The sequence below is a fragment of the Protopterus annectens genome, chromosome 9.part0 (assembly GCF_019279795.1).
Source record: "Protopterus annectens isolate FY-2018-M chromosome 9.part0, PAN1.0, whole genome shotgun sequence".
Classification (NCBI taxonomy): Eukaryota; Metazoa; Chordata; order Ceratodontiformes; family Protopteridae; genus Protopterus; species Protopterus annectens.
In genome coordinates this window covers 769483826-769498790 of record NC_056743.1, presented here as the reverse complement: position 1 = coordinate 769498790, position 14965 = coordinate 769483826, and the positions used below count along the sequence as shown (strand labels likewise).

The 14965-nt window shown below is 44.8% G+C and overlaps 1 protein-coding gene across 2 annotated transcripts in view; it reads right to left on the bottom strand.

Annotated features, from left to right (window-relative positions):
- The window catches only part of TTC17 (tetratricopeptide repeat domain 17), a 3338929-nt gene that overhangs the window by 157262 nt on the left and 3166702 nt on the right, over positions 1 to 14965 (bottom strand). The gene's annotated exons all lie outside the window — the stretch shown is intronic.

Sequence of the window (14965 nt, the reverse complement as noted above, 5' to 3'; positions counted from 1 at the left end):
GGTCGCTGAACTAAAAGCCCGCTTCCCTAAACAGTCCATCAAACAGGACTCTCTGCTCGGTGGATGGACCGAGGGACACTCCTGAGCTAATTCCCTCTTGGTGGCCGCCACCACCAACATGGCATCTACGGGGGGACCCTTGCTCCAATGAGACCTCTCGGAGGGGGGACTAAGTATCTTGTCCGGGCATTTGGGGACTGGCTCCACAGTGTCCGGCTCCTTCCATGCCCTAGTGGTAATAAGGTCCACTAAGGGGTCGGGCGGAGGGGACACCCAAGAGGTTGATGGGCCTGCTTTGAATGCCTCCAGGAACACGGATTCGTCCGAGGAAGCCTTGGGGGCAGACCACCCGCCCTCTTATCCTGAGCATTTCCATCGGATCCGACGGACCAGTGTGCTCCGACCTAGACGGAGCTGAAGACACACTGATTCCCTCGGATCCAACGCTCAGCCCACGGCTCCGAGAGCCCGGATCCAACAAAAACAGACCCAACAGGCTCGAGGGAAGAGTCGGCACCGAAGTACCCGATACTGTCGGCGCCAACCCACCTCCGGCTCCAAGGCTGCTCGGCTCTGAACCTGGGAAGTGGGTCGGAGAAGGAGCTATCGGGGCAAAGAAAGGTGTCGAGCTCCCCCCCCCAGAGGGGGGGGGGGAGGCAGGACCACTCCCACCTGCAGTTGGGCCTGGAGAAACCTTTGCATCATCCGGTCCAAATCTGCGTCGGAAAGGCTACGAGTCGATCTCGACGAGGCCACCGAGGCTGGCTGGGAATGCCGCCTCGATGACCTCGACTGAGATTGGCTCTCCTCCTTGGGGCCCGGTGAGAAGCACGGAGACCGGATCCGAGAAGGAGGAGACCGGGAAGAAGCCCTGGAGGGAGAAGACCGCTTAGCCGGGGGGGGCCAAAGCGGAGGCCTCGGCCCACTGCTTGTGGTGCTTCTCCCTCCTTTTTTCTTTCCTGGCCTCCCTCTCCTCCAGAGCTGCAGTGGGAGTCTGAGTCCTGACCCGAGGGAGAGAGGCAGGAGTGGCCGCCGCCAAAGCAGGGGAGGAGGCCACAGAAGCACCGGGGGCCGAAGCCGAAATCGGGGGCAAAGGTCCCGCTAGGATCAGCTTCGACCTCCGGTCCTTCAGTGCCCTGGGGTTGAACGCCGTGCAGATGGGACACCCAGAAGAAAGGTGTTCAACCCCAAGGCAACGTACACACAGTGTGTGGCCATCCGCCAGTGAGAGCTTATGACCACACTCGGTGCACTTAGAAAAGATGGGTTTTGGGGCCTCAGACATCCTAAAGAAAACCCACTCGTTAGGCCCCAAACACACAACATGGAAAAACTAACGACCAGCGAAGGGGAGGGAAAGTTTAACTAAAGGGTTTAAACTAGGAAGTTTTAGACCAAAAAAGGAACCTGAACACTCAACGCTCACACACACTTAAGGGGGATAAGAAAAAAATGAGAAATTTCTCTTACAAAACCCTGCGATACCAGGAGCTCAAGAACCTAGCTGCTGACAAGAAGCCCAGCAAACTAGATCTGTCAGTCAGGGATGGCAGGGGATTATGGGTGAAGGGGAGGAGCTAGGAGCTCGGATCTAAGCTATGAAAGATTGCCGACTCAGATCCGAGGTCGGATCCAATTCCCAAAGGTGCTGACAAATGAAGTTAACTACTTCAGATGTACAGTTGTGTACACTTTACCATAAATGTAGATATTCGAGTGTATTCACTGTTGCAGTCATTACATTTGGGTTATCCTGCTGGCAGGTTGTCCTCAGTTGGCCTGAATTCCAAAGTCTTGGGTCCTGTGTCAGTTGGTGCCGCCTCTTCCCTGACGTCCGGTCGTCAGGGATATAAAAGATGCAGCCAACGCCATTTTCTTCAGTTTTTTTTGCCCCAGATGTCAGGTGCCCCCAAAAGGGTAGGCTAAAATATATAAATAAAACATACATGCACCAAAATAAGCCTTACCTTCATCTATAAGCAAATATACCACCAAGGTTGTATAGATTAGAGAAGTAAAGATAAGTTCCAGCAAAAATAAGGGGGATGGCGGGTGGGTAACCTGGACTGCAACAGTGAATACACTCGAACATCTACATTTATGTTAAGTGTACACAACTGTACTATGTTCTTCGTGTTTCACTGTTGCAGTCATTACATTTGGGTTGAGTCCCAAAGCTATGGTTGGGGGCAGGAGCTAAGCAGCATTAGGAGCGGCTATGAGGCCCTGCAGAACTGCAGTGGCAAAGCCTGCCCTGGATTTAGAGTAAAGAGGCAGACTGTAATGTTTTGTAAAGGTATGTACTGAACTCCAAGTAGCAGCCTCTAAAATGTCTTTGGTTGGTACTCCCCTGAGAAAGGCTGCAGAAGTGGCTGCAGCTCTGGTTGAATGTGGCCTAATGCCCTTATGCACTGGTTTGCCATGCTGTGAGTAGCAGAAACGAATGCAGTGACCTATCCACTTTGAAATAGTCTGCTTGGAGATAGCCTTTCCTTGTGATAATGCGGCATATGCCACTAGTAATTGTTCTGTCTTTCTGAAAACTTTAGTTTTGTCCAAATAAAATCTAGGTTGTCTGTGTATGTCCAAAGAATGCAGAATTTTCTCCCCCTTGTTCTGTGGATTTGGATAAAAAGTTGGCAAATTAATAGTTTGGTTAAGGGCTACACTGGATACCACCTTAGGCATAAATGTAGGGTTTGTTCTCAGAGACCCTCTGTCTGGATAAAAAAATGATAAAGGGTTCCACAGCCATGAGAGCCTGTAGCTCTGAAACTCATCTTGCAGAAGTTATTGCTAGGAGCAGAGCTGTTTTCCAAGATAAGAACTTTATATCCGCAGTAGCAGCTGGCTCAAATGGAGGTAAGGTGAGTTTTTCCAATACAAAATTGAGGTCACCAGGTATTGGCACTCTCCTTGGAGGCCTTAAGTTTTTGGCTCCTCTGAGGTACTGCCTTAATAAAGGATGAGAAAAGAGTGGTGGCTTTGTATTGTAATGAGCTGAAATGGCAGAGGCATGGATTTTAACTGATGAAAAAGATAGGCCTTTGTCCAGCATCTCAGTTAAGTATTGCAAAATCTGAGGAATATTTGGGACAGTTGTATCAGTTCCTTGAGCTTGGTTCCAAACACATCATCTCTTCCATTTCCCAGCATAGGATTTTCTAGTACTAGGCCTTCTGGCTTCTAAAATGACATCCATCAAAGCTTTACTGAGAGGTGTGGTTTGTATGGCTACATTATCCGCCATGCTGCCAGGTTTAGGGTCCTGAGTTGGCTGTGCAGAATCTGATTGTTTTGCTGGGACAGTAGATGAGGTATTTAAGGTAAGGTCCAGGCTGGGCATTGGGACAAGTTCCTTAAGCTCGGATACCAGTACTGGCGTGGCCAGTCTGGGGCAATCAGAATCATTTTTGGTTTCTCCTGTCTGACCTTTAGGAGTACCTTGGGGAGGAGAGCCAGTGGAGGAAAGGCATATACTGATAGGTTTGTCCAGTTGAAAGATAAGGCGTCCACTTTCCAAGCTTGTCTGTGATAAGTCCTTGTGCAGAATCTTTTTAGTTGATTGTTGTGAGGGGAGGCAAAGAGATCTATGTCTGGGTGTCCCCATTTCTTTGTTATGCTGAAGACTTGTGGACTCAGGTGCCACTTGTGGGGATCCATGAGGTTTCTGCTTAGTTCGTCTGCCAGAGTATTTTCCTTTCCTGGCAGGAATTGGGCCTGCAGACGAACTTGGTAAGTCAATGCTGTGTCCAATAAAGCCATGGCTAGTCTGCAAAGGGGGTAAGAATGAGTGCCCCCCTGCTTATGTACCACATGACCGTGGTTGTTGTCTGTCTTTATCAGTAGTTGTCCCGGATGAAGCATGTCCTTGAAGGCTGTTAGGGCATTTTGAACAGCTATTATCTCTTTTTGATTGATATGTAGATTCTTTTGGTTTGTGGACCAGGTGCCCTGAATGCCTCTTCCTGCCATGTGTGCCCCCCAGGCATAATCTGATGCATCCGTTGTTAGGCTCTGCCTGGCTGGGGGTAGTGAGAATGGCTGTCCCTTGTTTTGGTGACAAGCCTTTGCCCACCATCGAAACTCCTGTTGCAGGCAGGGAATGAGAGTAATCATTCTTTCCAGGCTGTGGCAATGTTGCGTCCAGACACTTTTTAGGTACCACTGAATTTTCCTCATATGCAGTCTTGCATATGGGATTAGTAAGATGCAGGATGCCATGAGGCCCAAAGCCTGCAAAATTTTTCTTGCAGATAAATGGGCCTTTGTTGCCATTTTCTTGAAATAGGTAGTCAGTTGCCTTTGTATGTATGGAGTGAGATAAGCCATCTGGGCGGTTGTATTTAAGCTTGCACCCAGGAATATTATCTCTTGAGAGGGTAATAGTTTTGATTTTTTTTTGCTGACTGTGTACCCTAGGCATGCTAAAAGTCTTTTCACAAACTTCAGATATTGTAGTACAATGTCCTTGTTCTCTGCTTGTATGAGGCAGTCATCCAAGTAAGGATATATTTGTATTCCTCTCTGTCTGCAGTAAGCAATTACTGGTGCCAGGCAATTTGTGAAGACCCTGGGTGGAGTAGATAAGCCAAAGGGTAGTGCAGAGAACTGGTAATGCTTTGAGCCAGCCTTGAATCGGAGGTATCTTCTGCATGACTGTCTGATTGGGACATGCAGGTATGCCTCTTTTAGGTATAAACACAAAAGCCAACAAGTAACAGGCCTTCCTATTGCAGCCAGTCCAACAGTCAGATGTATAAACAAAGTCAGAAACCACGTAAAATCCTTTTAAGTTTAGCTTACAAAACTTTTTAGATCAATAAGTGTTTTAACAAGATTACATCTAGTCGATGGTACAAACGAAAAACCAAAAGCTAAAAGTTCTATCAAGCTGGGAATCAGCTCGAAAGTAGAAAAATTGTAAACAGTAAAGTCACCTTTAGAGTTCCTCAAAATTTTAGAACACGTTGGTTAATGTCCTGGCTCGAGGTTTAAGCCGGTTGTTCCAGTTCTTCTTCTGAATGGCGGTTCTGTTTCCTAAAAATGACTGCCATTGTGATTTTGTTCCTGGTTGGTTACTCCTAGTGTTGTGAATTCGCAGTACTTTGATCAACCTGATTAGCCACACCACTGTTACCAAATGCTCCTGAAGCTTCGTCCTGTTCCTCCATGGAGTCAGAGATTGCTACTGTCATCAGTCAGGTCACTTTGGGATGTAGTGAGGAGCACTAATTTGGGATATGCAGTGTTATTGAGGTAACTTTGTCTATCCCTAGACAGTTTCTTGTTTTTATTCCCTTTGTATTTTTCTAATAGGCCATCAATGCTTGTGAAAATTCTGGAGTAGTCATATTTATACCTGTCAAAAAACAAGTTTTCTTTTAAACTAGTGTCCAACCTGTTAACTTCCTCAATTAGTGATGATATTTGGATGTTGTAGTGCTTAATGATCAATTGCAGGAGTTGGCTCCCCTGGTTTTCAAAAAATGGACACTAGTTTAAAAGAAAACTTGTTTTTTGACAGGTATAAATATGACTACTCCAGAATTTTCACAAGCATTGATGGCCTATTAGAAAAATACAAAGGGAATAAAAACAAGAAACTGTCTAGGGATAGACAAAGTTACCTCAATAACACTGCATATCCCAAATTAGTGCTCCCTTCCACTACATCCCAAAGTGACCTGACTGATGACAGTAGCAATACTCCTGACTCCATGGAGGAACAGGACGAGGAGCTTCAGGAGCATTTGGGTAACAGTGGTGTGGCTAATCAGGTTGATCAAAGTACTCGGCCTAAAATTCACAACACTAGGAGTAACCAACGTAACAACGGTAACCAGGAACAAAATCACAATGGCAGTCATTTTTAGAAAATCTAAGAACCGCCCATTCCAGAAGAAGAACTGGAACAACCGGGCTTAAACCTCGAAGGCCAGGACATTAACCAACTTGGTGTTCTAAAAATTTTGAGGAACTCTAAAGGTGACTTTACTGTTTACAATTTTTCTACTTTCGAGCTGATTCCCAGCTTGATAGAACTTTTAGCTTTTGGTTTTTCGTTTGTACCATCGACTAGATGTAATCTTGTTAAAACACTTATTGATTTAAAAGTTTTGTAAGAAAGCTAAACTTAAAAAGGGATTTTTACGTGGTTTCTGACTTTGTTTATACATCTGACTGTTGGACTGGCTGCAATAGGAAGGTTTTGCTGCTTTTTTCGCAATTTTAGCCTGTTACTTGTTGGCTTTTAGACTTGCTACTTTCGTGCTTCAGCTTTTTGTGTTTATTTACTGGTTTGTCTTGTGGTCTCTCTCGCATTGGTATGACAAGCGGTAGCCCGACAAGTCCGGTCATCTTTAATACTTTAAGGAACTCTAACAGTGATGATTCAACAAGCGACTTAGCAGCATTGGTGTGTGCACTTAACACCAAAATGGATATGTTTTGCAGCAAACTTGACGCACTTGATAAAAAAGTTAATGCCAACACCAGGGCTAATGGTATTGGCGTTCCAGGTCAATTAACTGATCCATGTTTCACTCAAACGAACCCCACAAGTGCTTTGCCTGGTACGAGTTCTGAAGGGAATATTTCTTTGATTACACCAGGGCAACGCACCCATAGCCAAACGAGCATATACCTCGTTGATGAAGGACAGGGTAATAGTTTGACTACTCCAAGTAATGGAGCAACTTTGACAAACACAACACTACCTATGCCCCCAGGGCTTATAGGTGTCCCGAACTGCGGAGTGTGGATCCGTAACACGAACAACTTACAGTTTAGCTCAGATCAGGGGCAACCGGCTAGGGGACTAGTGGAATCATCTAACAACGAGATTAATGTCTCAACAACTCTAAAAACCCTTGACTTTAAACTGCTTAAATTAAAAAAACTACAACTTGAAGTGGCTTACTTCCAGCAGTGTTTAAGAGAGAAAATCATTCCAAAAGGTCTTCGATCTACCTTTTGCCCTACCAACCTGTTTAATAGCACTGACTTTTGTAAGGACTTGTTGTCATTTTTTGAAAACCAGGGGAGCCAACTCCTGCAATTGATCATTAAGCACTACAACATCCAAATATCATCACTAATTGAGGAAGTTAACAGGTTGGACACTAGTTTAAAAGAAAACTTGTTTTTTGACAGGTATAAATATGACTACTCCAGAATTTTCACAAGCATTGATGGCCTATTAGAAAAATACAAAGGGAATAAAAACAAGAAACTGTCTAGGGATAGACAAAGTTACCTCAATAACACTGCATATCCCAAATTAGTGCTCCCTTCCACTACATCCCAAAGTGACCTGACTGATGACAGTAGCAATACTCCTGACTCCATGGAGGAACAGGACGAGGAGCTTCAGGAGCATTTGGGTAACAGTGGTGTGGCTAATCAGGTTGATCAAAGTACTCGGCCTAAAATTCACAACACTAGGAGTAACCAACGTACTAACAACGGTAACCAGGAACAAAATCACAATGGCAGTCATTTTTTAGGGAAAACGAAGAACCGCCCATTCCAGAAGAAGAACTGGAACAACCGGGCTTAAACCTCGAAGGCCAGGACATTAACCAACTTGGTGTTCTAAAAATTTTGAGGAACTCTAAAGGTGACTTTACTATTTACAATTTTTCTACTTTCGAGCTGATTCCCAGCTTGATAGAACTTTTAGCTTTTGGTTTTTCGTTTGTACCATCGACTAGATGTAATCTTGTTAAAACACTTATTGATCTAAAAAGTTTTGTAAGAAAGCTAAACTTAAAAAGGGATTTTTACGTGGTTTCTGACTTTGTTTATACATCTGACTGTTGGACTGGCTGCAATAAGAAGGTTTTGCTGCTTTTTTCGCAATTTTAGCCTGTTACTTGTTGGCTTTTAGACTTGCTACTTTCGTGCTTCAGCTTTTTGTGTTTATTTACTGGTTTGTCTTGTGGTCTCTCTCTTTTAGGTATAAAGTCACGAGCCAAGCCTTGCTGCCCAGCATGGGCAGAAGCTGCTGCAAGGCCAACATCATGAATTTTGGTATATCCAGGAAAGTGTTTAGAATAGATAGGTTCAGTATTGGTCTCCATGCTTTGTCCTTTCTGGGTACCAAGAACAGTCGAGTAAAATCCTTGTCCCTGCTCTTGCTGTGGCACTTGTTGAATAGCCCTCATGTCCATGAGAGCTGCAACTTTTTTTGAGCCTCTGTCCATTGATTTTTTGGCAGGTCTGGCCAACCGTTTGCCCTTGTCAGGGTATGGAAGTGAAACTTGTAGCCTTGTGACACTGTCTAGAACCCATTTGTCCTTGGTTATAATGTGCCAATTTTGTGAAAAAAAGTGCTAGTTTTCCCCCTAAGGGTGCTGCCAGAAGATAAGTGCTTAGTGCAGGCAGGGGGAAATCATTGGGACTGTTTCCTGTATGGTTGTGATTTGTCTTCTCCACCTTTGGAGGTAGAAGCATCCCATTGCTTAGACCTGTAGGAACCTTCCGGCTGTGATCTGCCTCTAGGGAGTCTGTATCTGCCCCTTTGAGATCTGTCTGAGACTGGAAAGGACCAAATCTTTGTAGGCCAGTGTCTGCTAAATCTAGGTGGCTGTGTTTCTGCTAAATCTAGGTGGCTGTACCTGTAAGAAATCCTTGACCATTTGCATAGATTTAGCTTTGTCCTCCATTTTCTTTAACACCTCTTCTGCCTTAACACCAAACAAGGTATCATGTTGTAATGGAGCATCTAATAATTTTGCTTTGACATTATCAGGCACATTTTGTTCCTTTAACCAAGCATGCCTCCTAATGACAGAACCCGTAACAGCAGCCCTGCAGGAGGCCTCCAGAGAAGCAAAACCACATTGCAAAGTATGCTTTCCAACTTGTTCAGCTGCATGCAATAAATCCTGCATTTCTTTGTTTTCTGCACATTCAGAAGTTACCATCATTTTCTGTTTAAGCAGTGTCATAATATATTGCTGATATGTGAGCATATGAAACTGGCAATTTAAAGCCCTTATAGCTATGGTAGCAGATGTATAAATCTTTTTCTCCATCTATCCAGTGCCCTAGAATCCCTGTCGGAGTGGATAGGATTTTTTGCAGTGGAAGCCTTGACCCCTTTGGGACCCTGAGAAATAGTTTCTGGGTCTGCAGTAGGGTTTTTGAAAAGAAATTTATGAGAGTCAGGGACCCTGTAGTATCTGTCTGGCTTAACAGGAGCTGGAGGTAAGGATTCAGGGGTCAGACTAGACTCTGAGAACACGTCATCTACAATGTCTAACACAGGTGGAATAGCTAGAGGCCTGTGTTGAGGTAGTAAAAGGAAGTCTCTGAGCCTCTTCTTAAATTCTGAAAAATCTTGGCTCTCCCAGTGCAAGTGCTCCCTCATGGTATGCAAGGTTTCCCCAAAAGAGTAGTCCTCAGGAGGAGAAGCTGATGGAATTGATTCTTCGGTATCAGAATCCTCATGGGGGAAGAGAATATTCCTGATCAGAAGAGGAATCAGAAGAAATGGAAACCTGATCTGATGATTCATAGTCTGTCTCTTGCCTAGGCCTCTTATCAGGAGGGGGATGGGAACCCCTGATCAAGGTAATTAAGTTTTCAGCCATTTTGAGCATCTGCTTTTTGGGCATGGAGGCCTGTCCGTGTGGCTGTTGAACTTGTTTCTTTGCCTTTAAAGGTGTTTTAGTCTTTGCCTTTGAAGTCTGTTTAATATATAATTGTTTAGGTCTGAATACACCCTCAGAAGCCGATGCCTGCTCAGAGGCTCCGGACTCATCTGAGGTAATAATCTCCGAGGCTCCAATACCTTGAGTTTGCAGCGGCCTGGCCAAATCCACGTGGTAGTCGGTAGCGGCCTGCGACTCTAAAGTAGTGGGCGTCAAGGGCTGCAAAAGCATGTCACTGAGAACCGGCGACTTGCTTAGGAGAAGCTTCATCATCTGTTTTGGACCTTAGTTGCCTTTTTCTTTGCGTTTTTTGTGAACTCTGGTAGTCGGATGGCTATCCGATGACATTGTATAATTAAATCTTCGCCCAAAATAGCTTAATGCAAAATCGTACCGATGCTTAATAGTGCATTGGTTAAATCTAGCACAAAACTGACAACTAGAAACGTCAGGGCCTAGGCAACGAATACAGTAAGAATGAAAGTCCTTATGAGGTATTTGCTTCCCACAAGAAATACAATTAACAATTTTTTCTGACAATGGTCTGGAGCAAGAAAAAAGTTTCCCGAACGGAGTACTTAGCCTTTAATGAAGACTTCGGATCTGAAACTCGAACACGAAAATCTCAGGAGTCGGCCGACCGGCACTTGCGAACTGCTTCTGCTTTGGGCACCGCGATACAAGAAAGACTGAAGAAAATGGCATCAGCTGCATCTTTTATACCCCTGACAACCTGACGTCAAGGAAGAGATGACAGCAACCGACGTAGGACCCAAGACTTTGGAATTCAGGCCGACTGAGGGCAACCTGCCAGCAGGATAACCCAAATGTAATGACTGCAACAGTGAAACACAAAGAACATCAAGTATACAGGGATCCTGCAAACACTCGTTCCTCCAGAAGTCTTAGGATGGGGGTTGGTGGGAGGGGAGCTGAGGAAGAAAAAGTAGTTATGTACTCACCATAATGTTCCATCTGAGTAGTTCTACTTTGTCTTCAACCTGTGAGTTACGGATCCGTATTGGATTCAAGATTGCAGTTTCACCAGCATCTGATCCGAGATCCAAGCTCCTCCCCTTACCCATAATACCCCTCCATCTCCTTCCTTCAGATTGAGTTTGCTGCACCATCCACCTAAGCCTGACCCAATAAGACGTTATGACCACCAGTTTATATATAAATCTACCACCAAGCACGGGAGGGCCGCAGAGCCCCTCTCTCCTACCTACCAGAGTAATAAACCATAAGGTCAGGGGAAGGAGGGAGGGATGGTTGAAGACAAATTAACTACTCAGATGGAATGTTATAGTGAGTACATAACTTCTTTATCTGAAGTAGTTTACTTAATTTGCTCTTCAACCTGTGGGGCAGAGTCCCCAGCTACTGAACACCTGGGTGGCCCTTGTGGAGGATATTTTGGAGTACCGCAGAGCCAAAGGATGCTCTCCCCTCTGGATATCATAGTGAGAAATGAAGGTATGAGATGAGAACCAAGTAGCAGCAGAACAATCATGATCCAGAAATAACCTGGACCAAAAAGCCACCGGGGTAGCCATGGATCTGGTAGAATATGCTTTTACTTGACCTGGAGGTGACATACCCTTGTCTTTGTATACCTGTAGGATACAAAGAGAGATCAATCGAGCCAAAGTTACCTTGGAGATTGGTTTGCCCAGAAAGGGTTCTGCATAAGACACAAATAACTGGTCGGATTTGCGAAAGGTCTTAGTTCTGTGTAGGTAAAATCTCAGTTGTCTATGTACGTCTAACAAGTGCAATTTATATTCACCCCTGTTCTGAAAATTTGGGAAGAACACAGGTAAATTAATCGTCTGGTTGATATTAGTCTCAGAAGCCACCTTGGGGAGAAGGGATGGATTGTTACGAAATGACATCCTGTCCTTATGGAAGACCATATATGGAGCTCTGATAGACAACGCTTGGAGTTCTGAACTCTCCTAGCTGAGGTGATGGCTACTAGGAAGGCTGTTTTCCAAGATAAAAAGTTTAGGTCTACTGATGCGTCCAGCTCAAAGGGAGGAGCAACCAGAGCCTGAAAAACCAAAGTCAGATCCCAAGGAGGGGTAGGATCCTTCACCGGGGGTCTTAAAAGAAAGGTACCCTTAATAAACGACTTACAAAGTTTAGAGGATGCTAAAGAAACCATGTTCTCCCAAATATGAAAGTTGGAAATGGCAGCCAATTGAACTTTCACCGTAGAATAACTAGAACCTTGATGAAATATATATACCAATAAATCCAACACCACTGGAACCGGAGCTGTGAAAGGATCCAGATCCCTTTGAGAAGCCCAGATGGAAAAACACTTCCATTTACTGCAGTAAAGCTTCCTGGTAGAGGATCTGTGAGCTGCCACCAGAATAGTCTTAACCGGAGAAGATAAACCGGGAGTCCTAACTATCATGGGAACTGGAGCAGCCAAGTAGTGAGCTTTAGACTGTCCAGATTTGGATGTGTAACCCCTGAGGAGTGAAAGATGAGATCTCCAAGATCCACAGAAAAGCTAGAAGATGAGACCAAAGGAAGGGAAACCATACTTGGCGAGGCCAGAACAGGGGTAATGAGGATCACTTTGCTCCCCAGCCTGCAAGCCTTCTGTAGGAACTTTGAAATAAGAGGTAATGGGGGTAAGCATAGAGAAGATCAAAAGGCCAAAAATTAACTAGAGCGTCTCCAGGGGACTCCCCTTGCGGGGTGTTCAGAGCAAAGAACTCGCTGCAATTCAGAAGGATGCGAAGAGATCGCAGCAAGGCCAACCCTACTCGAGAAATATCTGTTACGCTACTGAAGGATTCAGAGACCACTTGTAAGGCATCAGAATAGCCCTGTTCAAGTTGTCCACCAGTACGTTGGACCATCCCGGAATGTGCATTGCTACCAGAAACCAGCTGGTAGAGATCGCCCACTCTCACACTCTCATGGCCTCATTACAGAGGTGATAAGATCTGGGTCCTCCCTACTTGTTGATATACCAGACTACTGACATTGTCTGACTGTATTGCAATTGTTCCCAGAGGGAGAAAGGCATGAAGGGCCTGCAACGTCAAAAGGACCGCCCTCATCTCTAGAACACCGATATGCAACTTGGTCTCGTTCAGGGACCCTGTGCCTTGGACTGTCCTTCCCAAGTAATGCCCCCCACCACCCTAGCTGGGAGGCATCCGTGGTCACCGTGGCTTGGGGAGGGGCTGTAATGAATGGACGTACCTCAAGAGTGTATCCACCAGAGGAGGGACTCCCTGCCAACCCTGCTGATGCATATAGGATGAATCAACAGCAACTCTAACCATGACCACTGGACCGCTAACGTCCACTGTAAAACCTGCATATGAAGACAAGGACAGGGGGGAAAGAAGAGCAATAGCGGCTGCCACTGAACCAAAAGCTCAAAATAACATCTCTGTTGATGGAAGGTGTGACTGAATAACCAGGGACACACGAGTCGTAAGCTCTGAATGTTCACCCAAGTTAGAAAAAACTTCATTTGTTGAGTGTCTATCCTTGCTCCAATGTACTCTAGACTCTGGACTGGGATCAGAGAAGATTTTGCTGTGTTGCTAGTGATTCCTGTGATGGCCGTACCCTGGCCCAGCAATCAAGGAGCCTCAATCCTCACCACTAACACTACAAAGGGCATCTCATATACGAAGAAAGGATAACGTATACACACAGTAAAGTGCAATTTCCCTTAATAGCACACAGAGACAAGTCAGTCTGGGGCTGGTCACTCCTTTGCTCTCCAGGTCCCCAATAAGGCTCCCCACTGGCACAGCTATAGGGTCCAGATCTTAGCCTAGTGAACAAGCTAAGACCTCCAGCACTCTCTCTGTCCAACCAGTGCTTCGTGTCCCTGCCCAAGTAGCTGACGCACACACACTTTGAGATAAGAGTTTATAGAACCACACAGACACTCCTGGGGAAGGCTGGCTGTGGTTCTCCCAGCTGTGCCCACCCCAGACTATCATAGGTAGTACCACCACCACTTGCCACCACCCACTAATATTTATCAGCTACTCAAAGGCCCTTAAAAGGGTGTCCAATTATTACTGTGCATTATTATCATCCAGTTGGTAGTATAACAGTCAAGGCTTATTAGAGTGACTTGGCACAGTAATCTCTATAAATATGCAATATACTCTAGAGCTTAAATTGTCTCTACGCATAACCACAGTTGAAAGGTTTTAAAATATTTAATAATAAATAATAAAAACACAAGACAATACTTCTTACTACACAGTGCTAATCAAGATTTCAGAGATTACAGAGAAATGCTTAAAATAATTCAGTAGTACAGTTCTGATATCACAGAAAAACAGGCTAATATTTCTAGTTTCTAGCTATTACTAAGAAAAAACACAAGTCTAAGATAATTTACATACGAGTAAGACAGTGCTGTGGTTGGATGGTCAAGACAAAAGTGCTTAATAATCTCTGGTTCTCTGTTTAAATTGAAATTGCAGTTCTGATTCACATTACATCATTATTCACACTTTCCAGGGGTTGCCAGGCTACACATATCATCATTCTTCACATTTCCCTGGGTTCCCAGGCTAACAGAAACTGCATTTACATTCTTAACATCTCCTTTTGTTATCTTGCAGCTGGTCAGGAAGGAGAGCAATAAAAATACATGTGCATGCTTAAATCTAGCAATTTAACTCTTGGTTAAAACAATAGAAAGAATGTCTTCATCTAGATGGGCTGGAGCCGACTTTAGATCAAAGGGTCACAACATGCTTTTACTTGGTCAGTAGAGAGCACTGTTGTAACATTTTTTGCAGTTCCACATCTAACAGCAGTTTTTCCATTTAAGACAACAAGCCTGTGCCCTTACATTAATATTTACAAATGATAGAATTATCTATAAAATTCTATCTATAAAATTCTATCTGGCTAGGCTGGCAGCCTTCACCCCCCCCCCCCCGGAGAACTTAAGCTAGTTTTTCAAGTGTCAGACCACACCTTTTTCTGTTGTTGGGCTTCTGCCAGGTTCTCCTGGCCCAAGCCCATGAGTTCCCTGAGCCTTGTCCTGAGGTTTAGGACGTATGCCACAAGAGACTCCTTGTGAGACTCGCACTCACCTTCCCACTCATTGCGAATTAAACTTAGAGGTCCCCTCACCCTATGCCCATACAGCAACTCAAAGGGTGAAAAACCTGTGTATTCCTGGGGAACTTCTCTGTAAGCAAACAGATGGGGCAAATATTTGTCCCACTCCCTCTTAAACAGATCTGCAAATGCCCATAGCATGGACTTGATTGTAGAGTTTAACCTCTCAACAAGAC